At 33.0% G+C, this 12,456-nt stretch overlaps 2 long non-coding RNA genes across 2 annotated transcripts; both read left to right on the forward strand.

The window, feature by feature from the left end:
- Nucleotides 1-249: 249 nt before the first annotated feature.
- LOC134252187 (uncharacterized) lies at nt 250-1,312 on the forward strand. Its single transcript, XR_009988921.1, has 3 exons — nt 250-390; nt 679-788; nt 1,244-1,312. It is a non-coding gene; the product is annotated as an uncharacterized LOC134252187 (long non-coding RNA).
- A 3,206-nt stretch (nt 1,313-4,518) lies between these two features.
- On the forward strand, nt 4,519-5,275 carry LOC134252188 (uncharacterized). Its single transcript, XR_009988922.1, has 3 exons — nt 4,519-4,604; nt 4,884-4,959; nt 5,247-5,275. It is a non-coding gene; the product is annotated as an uncharacterized LOC134252188 (long non-coding RNA).
- Nucleotides 5,276-12,456: the final 7,181 nt, after the last annotated feature.

Below are 12,456 nucleotides of genomic sequence, written 5' to 3' on the forward strand. Positions count from 1 at the left end.
CAACAAATCTCAAAAGGCAGTAAATGATTTACCTAGATAATTTTCAAATATACAGTGCGTACCGTCCGTATAAAACTTATAAAATATATGTACCTTCCGGAATTTTCCAGCCTCCATTTATGTCTTACATGTACGTTACCAGTGACGTCACTGAAAAGAGAAGTCTGACGTCTGCAAATAACGGTGAGGAATGCATAAAATCAACAATTATTTCAATTACTTTATAACTGTGTGTTGCATGTAAACTAAGGGGGTGTTTTTTTTAGTGTATTACATAATGGAGACTTGGGTTACCAAAAACAGAAAATATTGACCATGTTGAGGCAGTGAGCTGTCTTGGTCAGCACCCAGGTGTATTCATCAACACGGGCACCTTATATCAAAATGCAGGTGAAGTTTAAAATTACTGTAATAACAATTAAGTATTTATTTAAAATGTTTTTTAACCTAACAAATGATGCAAAAAAAAAAAAAAAAAAGAAACAACAACAATTTGATGTAAAGTTTCGCTCACTGAATGTATTTCTTTTTACAGAATTTAAAACATCACATTACATATAAGGAAATCATTATCTTTGAGGGCAATAAAGATGTAACAGTTTTGTTTGAAATATCTGCCCTTTTCCTTTCTTATGAAATAAATTGTGTTTGAGATTGAGAATTTTTATGTGATTTTAGATATGCATTCCAGGATGGTGACTGAAGCTCATCTTTGTAAACACCTAAAAATGCCTAGAATGGACTTCAAAACAGATTCTGAAAGTTTAACCAGTATAATCCTTAATATGGTAATACTTTTAAAAAGGAATAAGATTTTCTTATCATATTGCTTTTAGACTTGCAAATACTACATGTAACTTGAAGCTTTTCATGTAAAATTTGAAATGCAATTGAGTTTGACGAATTTCACACTACTAAGAGTTATCTCCTCTTGACGGCGTAACTCTCGTTTTTCCCACTTTGTCCTTTGTAAGTTACCTGTTATTATTTTCAATCTTCAAATGTTATTGGACAATTTAGATCTGTACCTGTATTGCCAAAGTTTGGGCAACATGAAAATCTTAATGAACAAATTCATTGCAGATTTAATTTTTAAGATACTGACCAATAAATTTGGTAAGGTTATAGAGGGAAAACAGGGCCTTACGCTGGATTGACCCTGCAAAGGGGAATAACTTTTGTAAAATTTAATGTGAAAGTCATCTATTTTTTTTTTTTAACATATATTTGTTTTAACCTCAAGGACAAAAAGTAAACACTTGGAACACACACAAAAACAGATGGGTCCATGCCAAGCTAAAGATTAATGCAGAAGGAAAGTTCAATTTTTCATTTCACAACTCTTGGTTTTATCCAGATTGGACCTTACATATAAGTTAAGTCAGCTTCAGTATAATAGAAGGATATGGAGATAACAAACAGCAAACACGGACCCCCGAAACATCAAAGGTGGGATCAGGTGCCATAATAAAACACCAATTTACTTACTATTCGGAAAATAGCTTGTTAATCATCTCCCTCGACAGCAAACTATTTCCCTCGGCTGCATCTTGGGGAATAGTTGCTGTCTTGGGGGATGATAAACTAGCTATAGTCCTCATAGCCAGTAAATAGGTGTACATGTATACTGTTTTTAGCTCTTCTGAGCAATAGGCTCAAAGAGCTAATGCTATGGCCATTTGTGCGGTGTGCATAAACTTTTTAGAATGTGGGCAATAACTCGAGCAATCATTGTCAAGTTTGTCACAGGGCATCCTTGGCCCAAGGGGTACCATTTAAACTAAAACTAGGGTTTGGACCCTTATACAAGGGGAGATAATCAGGAAAATAAGACCAAGAGAACTTTATATTGGCCTAGAATTGTTAAACTTTGTCAGTTGAGGCATCTTGGGCTTTTGGAGAATGTCAACCAAAAAGTAGGTCACCATGACCTACTTATGGTTTTTTTATAGCTCTATTGAAATATCTTCAGTCCTAACTGGCTAAGAATCATCAAATTTCTCGGTTGATGTATTTTGGGTCTTATAAACTTAGAGGCTTCAAATATTAGTGAAAGATCGTACAATTGATCAGAAGAGCGATTCAAGGCCCTTGGGTTTCTCGTTGTCCATCATCATACACTGTGCTCTGTCTGGTAAAATTTTAGCATTTACAGTCTCCTCCCCCCCACCACCACCACCCAACCTAAGGGGGGGGGGTGGGTTAACCCATCAAAAGTATTCAAAATTGTATTCTTTTAATTGGATATCAAGCAAACTGTTAGCAAGATTTTAAGCATTGAGTCCAACTAAAATTATGAAATTCATAAAGCCCCAGGATAGGTGGATCAGATGTAAAGGCACAGCTTTATTAATTAATCATAAACTGAAAATGCATTGATTCATTGAAAATTTATATAATGCTCCTAAGTTGAAAGCAAAAGGACTAAGTTAATGACAGTGTCAGGAACAAGTTTTATACCCCTATAATCAAAGATTCTGGGGTACATCTATATAGCTTTTGCCCTGTCTGTCTGCAAAATCTTTTCACATTGGCCATATCATTTTAGTGGGTGAAAGTATGGCCTTCATATTTCACAGACCTGGGTATTCATTGTGACAATACTTTTGTATTGGTACACCAAATTAACCTTTTGAATTGAACTTGGAGTATGACTCAATTTTAAGAAAGTTTCATAACTTGAATCTTGGCCTTACCTTTTGAACAGCTGGTGCAAGGGCTTTCATACTTCACTTGTATATTTACTGTTACAAGACCTTTCAATGGGTATATATTAAAACATTTGACCTTGAACTTCTAGTTTAACCCACTGTTAAAAAACTTTAACTTTGATCATAACTTTTGAGCTGATAGTAGTACGGCTTTCGTATTTCACAGATTTATTCTCTGTGACAAGTCCTTCCTTTGATGTCAACAATTTTGACCTTTGACCTTGACTTTGGCGTTTGACTTGCAATCGGGAAACTTAAACCGTAAGCTGGCATATGGGGTATCAGTATATTATAACAAACACATCTTTTTTTTTCGAGGTCACCCACAAATAAATGCTATTTAATGAATTTTAGATAAGAGAATTACAAGGTAGATATTTGATATATATAGAGAAAAAAAAATAAAAAAAAAAGATCATGGTTATGAATACTAAAAAATAATAATAGTTATTTAGTATTTATATTTGTATTAGTAAGTATTTTTATGAGCCCAGATCAAAAGATCCAAGACATATATTGTTTTTGTCCTGTTTGTCTGCAAACTTTAACCTTCACCATAACTTTTGAACCATAAAAGATAGAGACTTCATACTTGGTATGCATGCTTCACTAATTTTAAAAGTTCTTTCTAATGACACCAAGGTCAATGACTTTGTGACCTAGACTGTGACCTATATGCTAAAAATATTTTTTTTGTCAGCAAACTTTAACCCTCAATTGCCATAACTTTTTAACCATGAAAGATAAAGACTTCATATTAAGCTCTTACAAATGACACCAAGGTCAATGACTTTGTGACCTTGACTGTGGCCTATATGTTGAAAAAGCTTTTTTTTTACCTTCACCATAACTTTTAAACCATCAGAGTTAGAGACTTCATATTTCGTAGGCATACTCCACTTATCAAGTTCTTCCAAATGACATCAAGCTCAATGACCTTGTGACCTTGACTGTGACTTATATGCTAAAAATAACTTTTTTAAAACTTTGTTGCCACCGGGCGCAGAGTGTTTCAACAAAAACATCTTGTTTTTTATCTAATTTGCTTTGCTTTGTTACACTTAAGTATGTAGAGGGAGGATCAGATTGCTACAAATATTAAATTAACTTATCATTTGATAAATCTATCTATAAAATTAATTGATAAATTTTCTTTATCTGCATATATTAATTAACCTCATTGTTGATTTTTCCATGAAATCTTGGCTTACGATTGGTTAAAGTCTGTCACGTGAAGGAGGTGGATTACTTATACCCTTTCATATGTTAATCTATACCCGGTCCATTGTAAATCTATACTTGGTCGATGTATTATGGAACAAACACAATGTGATGTCATAATAGGCACAGTATAAGCGTGATGAAGCATGTAGCAGAGAAAAACATTAAGAAATCACAGAAATCTGTCTGTAAACAATCAAAATGCTACTCCTCCAACAATTTTGGTATGACTTCAGTACATGTATAACTAAACTTAGCACACAAAGAGACTACACTAAGATACACAATTCTGTGTACCATTTTTGGTTTCGATGAATGGTGTTGCCATGGTCACTGAAATTAAAATTTCTTTGATTTCAATAAATCTTGCTGCAAGAAAGACTAAAACCAATGATAAAAGTCTAATTTTTTTTTGTTGCAAAGTTTCAAGTCCAAATGCTACTTTTTGTTTCCTTTGTTATAAGTATTGATCAGTAGAGCTACAGTCTCATCAGAGACTTTTGGTTTGGAAAGTTAAACCAAAATCAAATGCAGATCACAGTGAATTAAAGTGTATATTTTTTTAATGAAATCTTTATTTTATTCCAGAGACACTTTCTTCACAAGAAGAAGTATTTTAATACAGGAGAGTTGACTGCCTTCTGGGCAGACTTCAAGGCCTTTTTGGAAGAGGTAACATTTTAATCAGTTATCAGTATGAAAGAAAGATCCTTCATCATTTTTTTTTTTATAAACTTGAAGGTACAGATTTAACAGCTCTTATTTAAGTTATTAACTCCTCAAATGAATCCATGAAGTTAACTTGGTTCATTTTTTTTGAAAAGAAAAAGGTCATTCCTTTTAAGGGTTTTTTGCCTGGTTGCTTGGGTTGTTTCTCTCTCACAGAATGGACAGTTTGACAGCCTTCCTTGTAAAATAATTATTCATTTTGCATTTTTTTTTAAATATTAGATCGAGAAGGATGAACGCCCCCAGAAATGGGAAAGACTCGAGGAAATTGATAGAAGAAGGGCTGAAAGGGTCAGAGGTAAAAGCATGCTTTGGTTTTATTCTCAGAAATATTAGCAACAAAAGCAAGACCACTTGAAAATTTATATAAAATGTGTTTATATTGTTATAAATTCTAAAATATGATGGATGTGACAAATCAAAACTTGTTTAATTCATATTTTTTAATTCATAGTATACATAAAAATAGTCATGTTCAGATCATATCTTATATGCAAACAGTACCGTCAGATCCTGCCAGTTGATGAAATGTTTTTCAACAAAATTCTAATGTCTTGATTGTTAAATTCTTTTTTTCTTTTTCAGACAACACAGAAGAATAATGTACCATAGAGGGAAATTAAAGATTTATGAATTCTGAATATTTGTTTTCTCTTTTTATGGCAATTTTAGATTAACCGTTGGAAATGGAAGATGAAATCTTTGGTAGTTCCATTGATGTGAAAATCAATTTATCAGTTGAAAAGGTTAAGGTTGCAAGCTGCAAGTTCAAGAATTTCCACAAGAAGAACTGAATAGTATTAGAATGTATTATAACGGGAAGTATTATATGCACATGTTTATTATTACCAGTGCATGTGGTACTCTTGTATTAAAGGTTGAGTGTATAACTGATAATTATGAATTATATAGCAGCATCCCTACCAAAATATTGACTTTCTGGCAACATCTTCTGGCTTTATTGCCTCAATATTGCAGCAACATTCTGGCAATACATTGCCGCAATATTGCGGCTATATCGTTTTTCGTATGTAAATTAGTTTTGCGGCAATATTGCCAGAAAGGGGTTGCGGCAATATTGCTGCAAATCATGACCAAAATATTGATCTTCTGGCAACATCTTCTGGCATTATTGCCGCAATATTGCGGCTACCTGGTATATCGTTTTTCGTATGTTAATTAGTTTTGCGGCAATATTGCCAGAAAGGGGTTGCGGCAATAATCATGACCAAAATATTTTTCTTCTGGCATTATTGCCGCAATATTGTGGCAATATTATTTTTCGTATGTAAGTTAGATATAAATTGGTATTTGATAGAAATAATGATCTATCAATCTAACAATTAACAAACTGTGCTGAGGAATATAACAAAAAATAGCAAGCCACAGGGTCAATAAGAAATAGCTACTTCTGCTATTCTTTGAACAGCTAGAAAATTATGTTGATCTTCAGAATGAAAATCAAGATATGTTTGTGAAACACTATGCGCCTGGCGGCAACAAAGTTCAAAAATGCTATTTTTTAGCATATGGGTCACAGTCAATGTCACAAGGTCATTGATCTTGGTGTCATTTGAAAGAACTTAATTAGTGGAGTATACATACTAAACATGAAGTCTCTATCTCTTATAGTTCAAAATTTATGGCAGAGGATCAAAATGGCTATTTTTAGCATATGGGTCACAGTAAAGGTCAAATTGTCATTGACATTGGTGTTACTTGAAAGAGTTTAATTAGTGAAGGGTGCATCCCAAATATGAATTCTCCATCTTTTATGACTCAAAAGTTATGTTGAAGTTTCAAAAAATCTATTTCAAGTATATGGTCACAGTCAAGGTCCCAAGGTCATTGACCTTGGTGTTATTTGAAAGAGTTTAATTAATGAAGGGTGCATACTTAATACAAGTTCTCTGTCTTTTATGGCTCAAGATTCATGTTCAAGGTTCAAAAAAATCTATTTTAAGGATATGGGTCACAGCCAAGGTCTCAAGGTCATTGGCCTTCAGGTGTCTTTTGAAAAAGCTTAATTAGTGAATTATGCATACTTAATATAAAGTCTCTATCTTTCATTAATTTTAAGTTATGATGAATATTCAAAAAAGCTATTTTTAGCATATAGGTCACAGTCAAGGTCACAAGGTCATTGACCTTGATGTCATTTGATAGAACTTAATTAGTGGAGTAGACATACCAAATATGAAATCTTTATCTCTCATTGGTTCAAAAGTAATGGTGATCGAAGGTTAAATTTTACAAACAAACAGACAGGACAAAAACAATATGTACCCCCGATCTATCGAGACAGGCGCATAAAAAATGTTTATAAAAACAATATTAATATGCCACTGTGAAAATGTCCAGCAACTCTGCCTTGATATATATTTTCAAATATTTACATGCTTTAATTCATCTTTTCCTCTACTCTAGGATATATAGACATACAAGTCTAGTATGCATACATCACAAGCACTAATTGAAACACATATAATTTTTCCAATTTTATCTCCATTGAATCATTCATCTAAAAAAGAATATTGGTTTTGACTCACCAAGTCTGATGATATGGAAACAGAGTACACATTCCTATAATTCTGCTTAAATTCTTTTTTTCTAGTCATTCCACACTATGCAGTCTTACTACTCATCTTGACTAATCCCACTGTACACAATTAACAACTCTAATTAACTTAATACAAGTCAGTAATGAAGCAAAACATGCTTGCCTTTGAATTCCCTCCACTTTATTCAAAAAGAGGAAGTAAATGACTGAGCATGCTCAACAAATGGCTCATGGGTAATCCTAGATGTTGCCAGAAAGTTTTTTTCTGGCAGTATTGCCAGAATGTCACCGGAAGTTGTTGCAGCTAGCGGTGATATTTCATTTTTTCTGACAGTATTGCCAGAATGTCGCCAGAAGTTGTTGCCACTAGCGGTGATATTTCACTAACCCAAAAAGCTTGTTTCTGGTGACAAAAAATGTGTTGCTGCAATGTTGACGCAATAAAGCAGCCATATTGCTGCAATAATTTTACTTTGGTAAGGGATATTAATTATGCTTAGTTCAAATTTGGTTAACAAATTTATGAAACATTTAAAGCATATGTGATCCATATGTACACATGTATAACATACATTTACCATATTTTGAAAACATGTTAAACATATGTGTTCCATATGTATAACGTGCGTTTACTCACGTATGTTTAACGTATAATATTTACCACGTGTGTTTTACGTATGAATCACGTACGTGTAACATACGTTTCTAAACGTATGTGACACGATACGTGGTATTTTTTTCATGGAAAACGTACGTGAAGACACGTATGTGTGACATACGTTTAACGTACGTGAAACGTATGTGGCACAATTAGCTGTGTATAAATGTCTAGCTGGAAAACAAATCATTCCTTATTATCAATCGAAAGTTTTAACATAGACTTCTCAATTTCTTCAAAGTTTATTTTCAAATTCCTTATATATAATTATTTCTTTCCTTGTGAATTCTTTATTATCAATAATAGAAACCACAGAAAAATATTTTTATTACATGTATAAATAAATATGTGAACTAGATTAAAAGCTCTAAAATATATACACATGTATGTCTGTATATAATTCACAGTATGGATCATTTTTTTTGAAAATAAGAATGGTCTAAATATCAATATTAATTAATCTCCAACATCTTTGGTATGACATTGCTTAGATGTCCAACTGTTTTGCGTATATTTTATCTGCGGTATAATCGTAAATTCTAGAGGAGTTCCGACAGAGTATTCGATGAAGTGGTCAATAGCACTCTCTACATAGAATTTTTTTTATTTCACGAATAACAAAAATAGAAGTGTAAATTACTCCGCTTTTGTGATAATTTACGGTGGAAACGGGATGTTTCGCGCCGATGCATGGTTCGCACCGCGATGTTTCGCGCCTATTCTGTTTCGCGCTGAGATGGTTCGCCCCTCGATGTTTCGCTCCCAGAACACAAAATGTATGCTATTTATTTCGTTAGTTTTGAGAAAATAAATAAATAAAAAATTATCATGTCTGTTCATATTGATGTTGTTTCGAAATTTTGTAGAATATTAATTAATATTTTGATTGTAGAAGTTTATTTGAAGTACTTAGTCTAATTGTTTATTATTTTTACACTGATAATAATGTTCATAGTAGTTGCTTTAGCATACCGCCATCTAATTAAGTAATTATTGCCGGCTTGGAGAACCTATCAACTTAAATTTGTTGGCTTGGAGAAGCTAAGTTGGTGATCTAGATTGTATAAATCAAATGTCCCTTTTGCATACGCATAAATGCTGAAAACTTTTAATTCTTTCAAATTTCATATCAGCATTTCAATGTTAAAATATTTTATTGATTTGTTTAAATGAAAACAATTAGGTTATTGAATGAAAATTGATTTCTGACTCCTGTGAACATAAGATTATTGTTAAAAAAAAAAAAAGGTATTATACAGTATGGGGTTTGTTATCTTTTTTTTGGAACATAATATTGATTAATAATACTGATTGTAAAATTGATAAAATCAGATTCATGTATCATGTAAAATCAGAAAAAACAATTGGCTATTTACAAAGCCAAGTTTATCGACTAAGAAAATATGTTTAGCTCATCAAATTTGACTATCAAACTTCCTGGTGGATTATTCTATACACATGTTCTAAAAAAAAACACAGATGATATGTTTTCAAAATCACGCAGATAATTGCTGTACGACTTTATAATTGCTGTAATGAAATAAATCTCACCTTTTGATCTCCAACTAATTACAACTAAATAGCTGAACACACACGTTGAGCAACGGGCGCCATATCAACATTTACGATCCGGTTACCTGTGGCACCGCATATATATAATAAAGTCATGATTCTGAGCATACAACTCTTACTTACATACATGTATAAGATTTAATGAATGGTCTTAAATCATTACAAAATAAATAAAATATTTTAAAAAAAGAGGGGAGATGTTTCGCACCGAAATCGGCGCGAATAATCCCGGCGCGAAACATCGCAGTGCGAAACAGAATCGGCGCGAAACATCCCGGATTCGTTACGGTGAGGTTTGGAACTCAATAGAGACTATTGTGCCTCAGACCCCTCTATGTTGACCCCTATTTCGTTTAATTGCGTATTTCAGTTCAAACAGAACCCATCTTTCTGTTTTGTTTCAGTATATACTGTTCTGTTCTTTCCCTTGCCTGTGATCGACGTCCAATACCCTTGCCTGCGATCGACGTTCAATACACATACATGCAGGTCACGATCTCTGCCGTAGCCAGTTGTTTATATTTTACCCTCGGTAAAATAGTTCGGAGCGTAGGGATACCTCATATCTTATTTTTACTCAGGAACTTGTATTTAGTATTTGTAAATCCCTAAAAACTCTAATTATTGCTTGGAAATCACATTAAATACTTTGTAGATCTTGTTTTGTGACCGAAATGCTGATTTCAATGCATGTATAATCAGAGAACTATATTTCTTAGAGAACTGATAAAAATTAACGTTTTAATATTTCCTATCAATCTTGCAAGTGATATTGTTTACATATTAGCAACCTATCTCTGATTTGATTCTTGCTTTCTGAGGTAACATATTTCAACAATAAGAGTACTGAAGTGTCCCTAAGTGCGAAAATAAATAAAAAAATGCAAAAAGTAGTGATCACAGGGTTCCGCCATTAAAGCTGTAGAGTAGCATACGAGGTAGACTTACGTCACCTCGAAAAATTAAAGGATAGGCTGTTTTTTTTTTTTTTTTAATAAAACCGCATTGTAAATATTGAGCAAAATCAGTCAGAGATTCTTGATTTCGTTATAGGTTTTTAAGCGTTAGTATGAAAAATTTAAGTACCGGACAGTGAGAGACTTCTAGGTTTCCAGGAAACGGAATGGTGGGAGGGATCTTGACAGCTACCCCTCAGCTAAGAAATTCTAAATGATTGGTACAAGTGTTATGGGTTATTTAATTTAGAATCCATTAAAATCTAAAAGTGTTGATTCAAACAGAAAATAATATAAATTAAATTATATTAAACAATTAAATTTAGTTTGTAATAGTTATTTTCCATGAACGTATCGAAAGTTCAAAATTTATTCACGAAACCGGTCAAATTTTTCAAACAAAACTTTGTTAAAATTTCACCACATCTCTGTGACTTTTTGATGCACCCCTACAATTTAGGGCAAGGGAATTCATTATTTAGATTTTTTTTTCATATTTGTTTAAAAGCGTTAAAGAAAGACCGTAAAAGACTTAGTAAATAATTAAACAATAAGTCAAAAGTAAAAGACGCTTCTTCAGTAACACTAAAGTAAATAGCAGAGAGAGAGAGAGAGAGAGAGAGAGAGAGAGAGAGAGAGAGAGAGAGAGAGAGAGAGAGAGAGAAAGAGAATAATATTTCCTGGTACTATAATTGTTTGGATCCAGTTATCATTCAATGAATCGTACGTGGGAGAATTTCCACAACGCTGGTGATCTAATCGTTTAATCTTACAATTTTATACAAACTATCGGTCATGTATCGTCGTCTGTGCTCGTTAGGTGGTCAGTGAATGCAAAGTGACCACATCCGCGCAGAGAGTATTAAAGTGAGTTTCATGAACGAGATAGACCATGTTGAACAAATTTATTTTTCATGGACAAAACCAAAATTCTTTTTATCACAAATTACCGGAAGGATGCCGATCGATGCAGATGTCTAAATTAATTGACCGCTTAAAACGTCTACCAATTTGAACCTGTTTTATAAACAAACTTATGTTTTAGATGCTGCTTTTTTTCCTTTTTTGCAATTTAATGAAAACTTGATTAAATATTTGATATTTAAAACACAGGACACAGGTAGAATACTACTTGTTTAGAAGCCTTTACACACTCCCCCTCTTTGCTCCGGGGGGGGGGGGGTTAAAGTTAAATTAATTATAGTAAACTGAGTCTTCAGTAGAAATAAGCCACCCTTCAAATTTTTATTTATTTCCATATCAAATATTTCCTTGGTATAAATTAACAATGCGTATGAGGAACTTGGTAGGTGTGGAAGTATTGCGTCGAATTATAGGAAAAGAGTACCAAATTCCCAGGAGTTTACATCATTTTCCGGTTAAACAAAATGGAGAAAAATTCAAAATTAGTACACGTTACCTGATTTGCTATGTAAATACATGTATTTTCATTTTAAAGTTAAAATATTTATGATTAAAATAAATGGTGGAATCAATCAAATTTATTTTTCTGTAACTACGAACATTTAAGAAAGCTGAAAACCTATGATCCACCCCCTGAAATCTGCTGCCGTAAATTGTCTTGCTAGCCTTTGGGGAATGTGGGTGATTTTAATCGATTACAGTTTTATTGACTCCATTGCTTTGGAAAACCGGATGGGATTTCTTGGCATGAGAATGATTTATATAATTATTAAGTCCGTGTGGAACAAACGTGAATGTACAGCCTTTTCCAATGCTGACGCCCGCTTCCAGCTAGAGAGCATTACAAACACCTGTAAGAATAATTTCTATGAGATCATGTCCTACTGCTCTCATTAGGTCATTTTAACCAACAGGAGAATTCACCGGCTAATCACTGATGTGCAGGCAAATTAGAACCAAATGCGAGTCACCTAACTAATCGGAATTTCTTTACACACTCAAGAGTATCTGTACATTTATATGTGTATTCATTAATAATATACCTTTTGCAATGTGTTTATGTTAGATTTTACTTTTTAAGAAATTAAGTTTTTGTTACATTGTAAAACCAACATTTCGAATGAA

The sequence above is a fragment of the Saccostrea cucullata genome, unplaced genomic scaffold (genome assembly GCF_032062105.1).
Source record: "Saccostrea cucullata isolate Sc308-1 unplaced genomic scaffold, CSIRO_AGI_Scuc_v1 ctg1617, whole genome shotgun sequence".
NCBI lineage: Eukaryota > Metazoa > Mollusca > Bivalvia > Ostreida > Ostreidae > Saccostrea > Saccostrea cuccullata.